Genomic DNA, 13,025 nt, shown 5'->3' with positions numbered 1-13,025 from the left:
GGGAGAGAAAAACCAAGTTCATACAAAGTATCAAGCGTTAGATGCCATCAGACTTCTCAGTAGCAATAGCAGAAGCTAGAAAGCAATGGAGAAATAGCTCACTCAAAATTCTGAGGAAGAACAACTTCACACATAGAATCCTATATTCAGTTCCTGAGAAACAAAACTGACTTCCCATGCAGCCCTTTTTCAAGAAACTGAGATGTGCTTCTACAACATTATGGAAATTAGTCAAGAAAAAAGAGACATGGGATTCAGGAAATGGGGACTCCAGAGTAAAAGAAAGGCTAAGGGGATTCCCATGATGGTAACAAAGGGAGATTTCTGGATGACTTCTAGTTATTAGGTATAGTAGTAGGCAGAATTATTCTAAGATGGTCCCCAAGAGTCCCACCCCCTGATATACATATCCTGAATAATCTCCTCCCCTGAGTCTGGGCAGGACCTGTGAACACTGATGGGATATCAGTCCCATGATTAAGTTATATTGTTGAAGGAAAAGAAATTTTGCAGATGTAATTAAGGTCCCTAACCAGTTGAAGTTAAACTAATCAAGAGGGAGATTATCCTGGGTGGATCTGACCTAATTGGGTGGGTCCTTTAAAAGAGGGACTAGAGATTATAGAGTAAAGAAGTCAGAGAGATTTGAAGCAACAGAGTTTCTCTCCTGTTGGCCTTAAAGAAGCAGATGGCCATTTTGTGGAGAGCATCAGTGGGTGGCCTCATTTCTATAACCACAAGGAACTGAAGAGCCACAGGAGTTTGGAAGAAGATTCTGTGACTCAGATGAGAACACAGCCCTGGCCATCACCTTGGTTTCAGCCCAGTGAGAACCTGAATAGAGAACAGTTATGCCAAGCCTAGACCTCTGGGCCAGGGAAACGGTGAGATGATAAATGTGTATTGTTTTAAGCCACTAAATTTTAAAAGATTTAATTTATTTATTTGATACAGTGAGAGAGAGAGAGAGAAAGAGAGCGAGAGCATACACAAGCAGGGAGAGTGGCAGAGGAAGAGGGAGAAGCAGGCTCCCCACCAAGCAGAGAGCCTGACATAAGGCCTGATCCCAGGACCCCAGGATCATGACCTGTGCTGAAGGCAGATGCCTAACTGAATGAGCCACCCAGGCATCCCTAAGCCACTAAATTTGTATCAGTAAATTACTAATGCAGGTACAGAGAGCAGTTAGTCCACATAGGAGCAGCTCAGGACACTGGAGGGATTTATCCAAAGATATAAAATTGTCCCAATGTTTTGGAAGATGTACACAACTTGAGGATAATTGGAAAATATATCGGTAGTTAAGTATATACAAAACTAAGCAATCAAACATAAGACCATTGTTAACTTTAAGAAAAACCAAAACGAACTAGGGGTGGTGGAAGGGGAGGATGGCGGGGGGTGGGGGTGAATGGGTGACGGGCACTGAGGGGGGTACTTGACGGGAGGAGCACTGGGTGTTATTCTGTATGTTGGTAAATTGAACACCAATAAAAATTAATTTATTTAAAAAAAAGAAAAACCAAATTTTTCATGAGACAATAGCCATATATGTAACATGACTCAGTTATAAATAGGATTTACAGAGTCACAATAACATAGAACCCAAATTACATCCTAAGCAAAATTACATGATAAGTACCATAGAGGAAAGTTCCTTGATCCTTTTTAGGCCCCTAGCTGAGTCTGAAAGTTAGATTGACAAAGACAGATTAACAGAAAAGCTTACAAAGTTATTTAATGTAAGTTTTATGTGACATAGGACCTTTATAAGGAAATGAAGACCCAAAGAAATGGCTGAACCTGAATGTTTACCTGCTAGGCTTGGCAAAGTGATGCGAAAATGTGATAGGACATAAAGGAGTATGTGCTAATAATTGTGTTAACTGAAACGAGCATAGCAAGTCCTGTTTGTTCAGATTCCTCTCCATGTCCCTTTGTCTGGAGATAAAGCTGTTCCTTTCCTCCAGGTATGAGAAGGACACCTGTCACATGTTTCTCTGATCAGCTTCAGGGAAAGATCAGAGAGTTCTTGCATGGGCCTTTTCTCAGATTAGTTTCAGCTGGAAATATTCAGTATGGTGAGGTGCCATATTTTGGGGTAGCATTTCCTAAACTCTGTTAATACGTTGGATGGTTGGTGATAGGAATTGTATATGGGAGTAGGGGTGGCAGTGAGATGGAACGAGAACAAAAATCATCTTACTTGGTAGAAGTAATAGCTAATGGCTGGGACTGAACAATTTAGGAGTAGCAATAGATGTCTACCATAGTGGCTTTGGGAAGGGAAAAATTGGAGTCTAGGAGGCAGGTAATCTTTGTTTTTTTTTTTTTTTTTAGACTTTATTTATTTATTCATGAGAGACACAGAGAGAGAGGCAGAGACACAGGCAGAGGGAGAAGCAGGCTCCATGCAGGGAGCCTGACGTGGGACTCGATCCCGGATCTCCAGGATCAGGCCCTGGGCTGAAGGCGGCGCTAAACCGCTGGGCGGCTGCCCTGTAATCAGCTATTGTTATGGACCTTGTTAAAACCTTGGGGAAGTACTTGACTTATTTATTATATGTGAACGTACACATTGGACAAAAGTGAAAATGAATCTAAAGCAAAGAATTGAATGCTCAATAGAATAAAGACAGCTAAGGTTCTTCAAGTGACATTTTCACTTAATTGCATTTTCAAATCCCTCCCCCTTATGGGATATTTATAAATGAACAAGATTATAAATGGTAAAACTCAATTAGTTTATTCCATGTATAAACAAATGCCGCAAAAGAAAATACTTCCTTTTTCCCAGTCACGTACATTTCTCTTGAAAAATGACCATCAGGAAGCTAACCTGACCAAATACACAAGAGCTGCTGCTTCTCGATTTTTAGCACATCATAGAGTGAGAGGACTGTTTCTGTTTACCCTTCTGTTCCTGAGAGTAATTAAAATATTTGTGATAGAGACACCTGGGTGGCTCAGTCGGTTGAGCATCCGTCTCTTGGTTTTGCCTTGGGTCATGATCCCAGGGTCGGGGGATGGAGCCTCTCATCAGGCTCCCTGCTCAGCATGGAGTCTGCTTGGGATTCTTTCCTCCTCCCTCTCCCTCCCCCTCTGCTCCTCCCCGGCTCATGCACATGTATGTGTGCATTCTCTCTCTCTCTCTCAAATTAACAAATAAAATCTTTACAGAATGGAAATACTTGTGATATATTAACACACCTCTGTCTGGTGAAAGATTGAACATCTCAGTGTTTGTTTCTTCAATAATAAGCTTCTCATTTGGAGTAGTAGGAATCTAAATTCATGTGTCTCACACTTTCCACTCTCCAGAGGCTATGATATAGCTGCATCAAGAAAGAGATGTATGGTGGTGGTTTCTGTATCTTCTATTGGATGGTATTCATTAGCTATGCACCAGAACTTGGTGTGCACCAGCAATGTGCACCATTTGCCATTACAGGCACTTGCCATGCAAGTTCCTAAACTTTATTGAGCAGCTGTTTCCATCTCTGTACAAAGGATCACTTAAATGAGGTAACTAGGCAGGGGGCTTAGCACCATGACTAGCACAAAGTGAGAAATCAACCAGCATTAGTTGTTGTAATTGTTATTCAAGCACACATAATTGTCAACAATAAGCATTTGTAGTCAATGTTTAATAAATGTAATAATTAAATTCTAACTTTAACCCAGTAGGAGCTTTTCAATTCTGTATATGGAGTTTTCTCACTCTAACAGGTAAGTGGAAAATCGATCCATTTCTACCATCTTTCTGAAACTCAAGTTTATAAAGCATGGTAATTCATATGTTCTTTTTTTATCCATTTGAATCTGTGCAGTTGAAGGGAACTTTTGATGTCAAGGACAGCTATATCCATAAAAAATGTGACTTTTCAGACTTAGAATTTAATAACAAATTTCGTTATATTCTCAGCCTCTTCAGGGAGTTGGTAGGGAAATTGTGTTTATAGATAGCCACCGATTTCTTATTCTCAGCAGATATGAAAGATCTGATCTGACTTTATCTAGAAACCCACATTACTACATGCGGTTATTATTTGCGTTTATGGAACAGGAAGAAGTGTTAAAGATTTATTTTTATGAAAACTTGATTCTTTAGTCATTAAGGCTTTGGTCAGGGAAAAAGAGAGAATGATAGTTTTCTAGTTCAGACTTTTACAATCACTTTTACCCATTTATTTCTTGCTGAAAAACAAATTTGATTTAAAATTTTTCTTTTAAGATTTTATTTCTTTATTCATGAGAGACACACAGAGAGAGGCAGAGACACAGGCAGAGGGAGAAGCAGGTTCCCTGCGGGGAGATTGATGCAGGACTCTGTCCCAGGACCCCAAGATCACGCCCTGAGCCCAAGGCAGATGTTCAACCACTGAGCCACCCAGGCATCCTTGAAAAACAAATTTTAAGGCACAAATACCTGTGCTTTCATATTTCTGAATGATACATTTTTAAAGATTGCTTTTAGCAGAATGGCCATCACTTCTCAGGAAAGCTTCTCAACACAAATGTAAAGTATAAAATCCCACAAAGACATTAATCTTTTGTTCCGTTGTTTTGTAGTTGTTGCTGTTGCAGTCCCATAAAGACCCAGGAATTAAGAGCTGTGGAGTAGGGGGGCTACCAAGTTGAAGATGTCCCTAGAATGCTTTCTTCCTTTAACAAGCCCATGGAAACTAAGTGCAGATTCTGTTACCACAATATCTATGCGCAGAGTCCACATTTTAGAACAGTTGGCAGGAAATTCCAAAGGTTCTACAGCCCAATTACGTGGGTGTTGTGGCCTGAATGTGATTTTTCTATCCCTCTTTCCCTTGTAAATTCATACCTTCGATGCAATTCCGTTCATGTGGTAAAAACTGTGTCAGAATTTGCCCAGGGTATGTAATTTGGCCAAGTTCTCATTGCTCCCCAAATCCTTAACTAGGCATTTCCTGACTTTTTTGATTTTTCAGCCTTTAAACCGTTTTTGCATTAATGCACACCATACAGAATATCCACTTGACAGAAGAGGAAGAAAATGAGGATAAGGATATTTATGAACACATGGCATCCGCAGAACACAGTTCAATAAAGCCAAGCTTGCTGTGTGAATAAATATACTTTTTAGGGCAGTCATCTTGTTCTTTTAAGCATGACGAAAGAAAGAGAAAGACACATCTTGATTTTGTATTTTGTATAAAAGCGGTGCTAGGCTTGCCTCATTTATCATTCAGCTACAAAATGGAAACTTGGCCTTTGTTCACTCACAAGTCTAATTTTTCAAGAAAACGTGCACAGATTTGAACAACTCCCACGTCTTACTGACAGCATGAAACCCTAAGTTTTTAGAACTTAGGAAAAAATTTTTAACAAGATAAGAATACAGTTCAATTTGGAGATTTCAAGCCCTTAGATACTGGGGACCTACATGGGATTGGGAATCAAGAGAGACCCAAGATTTCCACAAACCACAGTTAAAATAAAATGAGTTCCAATGTGGTACACAGTGAAATTGATGTTAACATAATTAGTTAATGTCATAGTGGATTTAAGGAATATATTTTTTGTACAACCAGAGGAAACTGTGATTGCTATCTAATAGAGTGGGTTTTTTTTTTCCTGTTTCTTAACTGAATTCTGTTCCCACCTCCTCACTCCCTGACCCTCTCTCTTACTCTCCCTTTCTCCCCCTCTCCCTATTTCAATTTTTCAAGTAGAACAAAGTTGGTCAGAGATGGGGTTCACTGCTGCATGTGCCTTCCAACCTCTTTCTTTTCTTGTCTAAATCTTCCTATTTCAGAACTCCAGCGCTGCAGATTCACATCCTCTCAGTACTTGGGTTCCCCTTTGCCTCTCCCATATGTCCATCCAGCCTCTCTATGCTCTCTCATGGAGAGCTGGCAAAAAGACGGGCCATCACCTCCTTGATTCACAGGTATAATCATTTAATCAGTCATTCAACAGTTATTTATTGCATATAACCATGTGTCTGGCATGTGGATTGCAGTCCCAGGGATGGCTGCTGTTTTTCCAACTTACCCTGACTCTTATACTGCACCTCCCTCCTCAGGGCCCCATGCCGCAGCCTGACGTGGTGAGCAGGCTCTCACTCATCTTAGTGATCCTGGACTCCCAGTTTGGTTCCCTTAGACTTAGGAAACTGTCAGAAGTTCTGCTCAACTTCTCAGCCTTTCGGTCCCTTCTTTTGGACTTGCCAGATGTCCTTAAGGGAGAAGGAACACCCAAATGGTAGGCTTACCTCTGCACCTCCGTCAAGTTCCTTGACCTTAAAATCGTTTACTCCTTTGTAAGCTGTCTAATGCCTTAAAATACCTGTTTTTTATATCATGTCCAGCTGTTCATAGGGGGATGGGTGGTTCCAGCGATCCAGTCCACCATTATTGGAACCCTTCACCTTTTAAGGTTCATTTCCACGTTCTTCCTTTATGAGATTATATCTCTGATACCCTGTCCTTCTAGGCACAATTCATTGTGGCATCTTCTGTGCCAGCAAACTCCTGGGCACAAGCCTTATTAGAGAGGGGATTCATTTTATAGTAACTTACTTAAGCATCTGTTGCTCCCAGTAGTAGGTTCGCATGTCAAGGGCACCGGTCATACCCAACCCATGTTTGCGTTCCCAGTGCCTAATGTTGATGCATACAGTAGATGTTCAGTTAATGTTTCCTAATGGAAATACTGGGCATTTCGTGTAAATTTCAGGTGTTTGTAAATTCAGTGTCTAAAAAATCATGTAACAGCTACCCTATCACCTCAAGAAGAAAAAAGAAAGAAGGAAAACAAAAGAAAGGGCAATGCTTATGTGTCTCTTTTAGCATATTTGAGACAGGGAAATTTTATTTTTTTAAGATTATTTATTTATTTATTCATGAGAGACACAGAGAGAGAGGCAGAGACATAGGCTGAGGGAGAAGCAGGCCCCCTGCAGGGGGGCCAGTGAGGCACTCGATCCCAGGACCTCGGGATCACGGCCAGAGCCAAAGGCAGATGCTCAACTATTGAGCCACCCAGGTGTCCCAAGACAGAGAAATTTTAAAAAGCAAATATCTTCTTCAGTTTTGTAAAAGGAAAGGTGGGGACATAGAAAAAGAGAAGTACAATAACCATCAAGGTTAGAAAGGGCTTGGAAAGGAAGAAAAAAAAATCATCATACACAGATTTGGGGGAATGATTTTCCAAGATGCTAGCCCATTCGCATTGTTCAACCTCTACAATGTACCTTTGTCCCCACAAAGGACCATCACATGCTACTCCACTACCTGCCTCCAACATCATACATTTGTCCGATGCCTGGTAAAATGGATATTCAGAAGGAATTTGGGCTATTGTTCTCAGGGTTATCCCTCTTAATATTTAGGTTTTCTGAGTGGATTTTTGATCCATGGATTTTGTAGCAATATTTAAGAGTACATAAAATAATAAGTGTACTTTTGGCATAAGATGTTTATGGGAAAGAATTAAGAAAATATTAATTCTTCTTAGTGGAAATTCTTTTATAAGATAAAAAATTGCCTGTTTACAATACATTAATTACTGTGTACAGCATAAGCAGATGGAATTTGTATGGAATTCTTAATTAATCAAATAATATGAAGAAGTTTATACTGCAAACAGAATGTTGCCATGAAAAACCATTGCCAGATGTGATATTTTATTTCTTCAGCTCCTAGATTATGAAGCAAGTGGAAAACATGAATAAGGGTAAAAAGATGAGAATTTGTCTTTTTTAAAACTATTTTATTTATTTTGAGAGAGAGAGGGAGCGAGTGTGTGAGCAGGGGAAAGGGCAGAAGGAGAGAAAGAATCTCAAGCAGACTCCCTGCTGAGTGTGGAGCCTGACTCAGACCTCCATCTCACAACCCTGAGGTCATGCATGACCTGACCCAAATTCAAGAGTCGGATGCTTAATTGACTGAGCCTCCCAGGTGCTCTGAGAATTTGTCTTTAAAATAAACATGTAGGGAGGGACGCCTGGGTGACTCAGTGGTTGAGCGTCTGCCTTTGGCTCAGGTCGTGATCCTAGGATCCTGGGATCAAGTCCCACATTGGGCTCCCTGCAAGGAGCCTGCTTCTCCCTCTGTCTATGTCTCCACTTCTCTCTCTGTGTCTCATGAATAAACAAATAAAATCTTAAAAAATAAATAAAAATGTAAAAGTATCAGAGGATTCATGCTAATTGTACTGTTCTCTATTATAAAATACATAAAGGAATATAAGTATATAACACTAATTTTTACCATTTCATTCTTGTCCCCCTTCTCATTTTTTTGTCTCTATATACCTTCCCATATAAGGTCTAAGAAAATTGGCGCATGGACAATTTCCCTCTGCTCTTGAAGAATGTCCCTTCTCAGAATAACACTATCCCACAGTAATGTTTCTAAAGTCAAATTTTACAGTAAAAAACAAACCTGCCATTCATATAGGATCAGTAAGCCATGGAAATCATGCTGTTATAGTCTGAAGTTGCTCTTCAAATAATGAGGGAAGCAAGCTTCGCCATCATCTATTCATTCAGCAAACTACCAGTATTAAAAAAAGAAAAATACGAGAAGGAAGCCTATAAGCGTTATGAACCTTAACACACCAATCTTGTGTTCTCTCCAATGGGCCTGAGAGGTAGGTAATATCACCTTCTCAGAACCAAGGAAGCAAGGCTTCTGAGAAATGTAGTACCTTCTCTGAAATACAGAAGTGAAAGAAGAGACTCAGAACACAAACTTCCAGAATCTCTGCTCTCTCTATTTGACCCCACAGTTTTCAGTCCTGGGGCAGGGCATGGTCCTGACACTTGAAAAGTTGAACTCCTCCAATATAATGCCAAAACCTAAAAATAAGTGCAAAGATGTCCCACGATATTTTACATTTTCCCCAAGGTAATGATTTTGTTTAGTTATTATGGAAATACCAGGGGACACCTGGGTGGCACAGCGGTTGAGCATCTGTCTTCTGCCCAGAGTGTGATCCTGGGGCCCTGGGATCGAGTCCCACATTGGGCTCCCTGCATGGAGCCTGCTTCTCCCTCTGCCTGTGTCTCTGACTCTGTGTCTCTCATGAATAAAAAAAATCTTTTAAAAATCTTTAAAAAAAAGACATATCAGTAACCATGTATTTTTCAAGAATCCCCTTCTCCCCCCCCCCTTTTCCCTCCCTCACTCTCCGCCTGTCCTGCTTTGGTGTTGTCATAAGCACATGTCTTGTTTTTCATTTGTGTAGTCTGGTACTAGGCCGGATAAGAAAACCTTTTCACTGGAGCAGAGGTTCTGAGATTTACGGACAACTAAGTAGCCAATAGATGAATCAGAGATGTTGATGAGAGCCTTGGAATGTGTGCAAAATGTTGTATATATGGGCGGTTTTCTGGAGTGAAGGCCAGAGTTAGGAACTCTGGGAATTCATAGGAGCAGGAGAGAAAACTGAAGAATAACTAAAGAGAAGATTGTTCAGGTTGCTTTTATAAGAGAAATGCTAGATATGTCACTCATCTGCTTTTATTTTTAAAGATTTTTATTTAAATTCCAGTTGACATATAGTGTTATGTTAATTTCAGGCATACAATGTAGCGATTCCACACTTCTATACATCACCTGGTGCTCGTCATGACAAGTGCTCTCCTCCATCCCCATCACCTGCTTTTAAATTAAGAACAAGGATTATGAAATTCTATGCAAAATCTACCAAAAATTAAGGTATTTTTTGCTACCTTAAATGTACACAACTTTCCCTCTATACCCAGCAGTGTTGCAAGCATTTCACAGATATCCTCACAAGAACCCAATGAAGTTAATATTATCATTTCCATTTTATTTAAGAGATTTCATAAATAAAAATATAGCTCTGTATTACTACAGTACATAATGGCATAAGTACATAAGGCAGAAGAAGGGAAGGGAAACAGAGAAGTAAGAAAAATAGACCAGAGAACGGGTGATGGATGAAAGGCTGAGGGGGAGAAATCTAATACTGAAGTGCTGTAGGAAGAAAGAGAAGTCCTAACTATGTATAGACTGGCGTGACCATAGCTGTAAAAACACAATTCTGCTATTTGCCAAAGCCACATGCACTAACAGATTAATCATTTTAGAAGAAAAAAGAATATATAAACGATTAGATTAAAAACACATATAAACACTGTCAAAATTTATTAGGAGCAGTGTTTGAATTTCAACCTAATATTTGGAAGTACAAACATTTCTAAAATGCTCTCTTTTCTTCATCTGATGGCATCTTACTCACAAACTGCAGAAACGGACCGAGAAAAATAGTAGTTTCATTGAATAAACATTCATCTCCCACATGGTCTTTTGGACTTTAATTAATGGCCCCTCATAGCTCACCCACTACATTGGTGAAATTAAGCCAAGAACTGTATGGAGACCACAGGTGAATGCTAGTCCATCCTTCCTTGCTAGCCAAGTCTACCATGAAATTAAACCTGGGCTGTCATAATTGGAAAGTAAATTATCTATATTGTACTGTAGTACTCACAGTATGTTTAAAGTAGCCCTGTATACTACTATGATAATAAACATACTACTGTAGGAATTCAAACTGGATTCTTTCTGGTCTTTTAAAAAAAGTTTTAGCCAGGAAATAAATTTTACTGTATTAAGAATTTATGAAATGTTAAGCTTCACTCTTTTCTTTTTTTTAATCGAAGTATAGTTGACACACAATGTTACATTAGTTTCAGGCGTTCAACATAGGGATTTGATGACTCTATACATTGTGCTGTGTTCACAAGTACAGCTACTACAGTGAATGTGCATTTAACCCAAAGACGGTCACTTGATTTTCCTATGAAATTATAAAAGGTTAGTTATGAGAGAGGAAATGGATGACTTAGGTTCAGTGTCAAGCTTTTCATTTTATGTTTTCATCTTTAAAAATGGGTAAAGGGGACGCCTGGGTGGCTCAGCAGTTGAGCGTTTGCCTTCAGCTCAAGGTGTGATCCCAGTCCAGAGATCGAGTCCCGCATTGGGCTCCCTGCGAGGAGCTGCTTCTCTATCTGTGTCTCTGCCTCTCTCTCGGTGTCTCTCGTGAATAAGTAAATAAAATCTTTAAAAATGGGGAGAGGGGATCCCTGGGTGGCGCAGCAGTTTGGCGCCTACCTTTGGCCCAGGGCGCGATCCTGGAGACCCGGAATTGAATCCCACGTCGGGCTCCCAGTGCATGGAGCCTGCTTCTCCCTCTGCCTGTGTCTCTGCCTGTGTCTCTGCCTCTCTCTCTCTCTCTCTCTCTGTAACTATCATAATAAAAAAAAAATTTTAAAATGGGGAGAGAAGAATGGATTTAAATATTAAAATTGACTTTGTTTTTCTACCTTTATTCTCAGTTGATTACTGAGCGTGGTCCTAGGATGTATCTTTCCTGAGTGTTTTCTTTTTTTTCTTTTTGATATTTTAGTTAAATTCAATTTGCCAACATATAGTATTTCCTAATATGTTTTATATTTATTCCAGTTAAGCCTCCCCTACTTCTTTTGCATTGCCTGCAGATACTGTCTACATGACAAGACTATAGGGCCATGGAATTGCACACTTTAGAGGACAGGGCCCAAAGCCACGATTTGGGTCCTATGTGAATTTCACGCACAGAACTGATTCATAACAATTAATTTGACTAAGTGGCTATCAAAGATCGATGTTAAATACCTTGAATTGGCTCCAAATGACCAATTTCTTTTCAAAAATTCAAGCATATATATTTCAAAGAAAGAAAGGAAACTTGCTTATTTACTATTCTCTTTATGTTCTCTTATAAAAATACGTACTCCCTACTTGCCTATTCCTTCTCCTTGGACATAGACTGTTGTCACAATCAGCTCATGAAGCTGTCAGCAGGTCCATGGAGACCACTTTATGATGTCAAAGTGAAGGCAAAGTAACATCGATACAAATCCCATGGTTATTAACAAAACAAACAGAACTCATTTTAAATGACTTTTACAGTTGAGGTCCCCTCTCTGGACTCTTCGCCACTACTATGTTTCCATTTCAAAGTCACATCTCTGTTAATAATATCATGGGATTCTGAATTCAAATTGCGTGTGCCTTGCTAAATCTTGGAAAGGCTCATGCTAGAGTTCCAATTTCCCTTGGGGATATTAGGAAACCACAAACTATTTAAAAGTTTTTAATATTGGTTAGAAACATTGTGCCTTACAATGCTATATTATTGTATCAGAGTTTTAAATATTCCCTGGGATTGGGAGTATTGAGTAAAAGAGAATTCAGCTAAACGTGTATCACTGAATTATTTGCAGATAAAGAAAATTTGAATTAGGACCTCTCCAGTTTTAACTCTTTCTCCCAAAAGAACATTAATTAAGTTCTTACCATAGTTCTTACCATATGCCAGACATTGGCTACATGTTACATAGGGAGAAGAGAATAATGCAAAAAAGGATCAAGCACACCCATGATACTTAAGGGTTTAGGAGTGAGGGAAACACAAACATACAATTTCAGTAAAGCATGCCATAGCACAGGTATGAGCCATGAAATTGGGAGCCCAATGCCTGAGGGAATGTGGTGATGAGTCTTAGAAGGGGAATATTAATTTGGCCATCAAAGAGGAAGGATGTGGTGGATGGTAGCTGCCTAGATCCATTTAAACCCTCTTCTAATAATTGGGAAACTCTTTGCCTCCCAAAACAGAAGGCAAAAAAACTCTCCCCCCAGCCACACTTGGAGCTAGACACTTGCCCATGATCTAGATTTCAGCAGTCAGAGCTGCCTGTAGGAGACATTGATATAGAAGTGAACAACAGAAATAGTAAGTATGTGGGATTTGTCTTCTGGAGACAGAAGTAAAGTTTTGGTGTGAGCTATGCAGGAAAGGGGAAAGCTGTGTCAATTGGAGGAAGGTTGAGCAGTTGGATATTGTTTTTGACTTCAGAGCAAACAAACTGGCCCCCTGGTTTTCCTGAAGATTCTTTAAGTTTTCACATACCACTCAAAAGATGACATGCGTGACTAATATCCTATAATGTCTTTTCTTGCTAGAGCAGT

The sequence above is a fragment of the Canis lupus genome, chromosome X (assembly GCF_011100685.1).
Source record: "Canis lupus familiaris isolate Mischka breed German Shepherd chromosome X, alternate assembly UU_Cfam_GSD_1.0, whole genome shotgun sequence".
Lineage (NCBI taxonomy): Eukaryota > Metazoa > Chordata > Mammalia > Carnivora > Canidae > Canis > Canis lupus.
The sequence above is the reverse complement of the archived record's forward strand: the minus strand, read 5'-3'. Positions refer to the sequence as shown.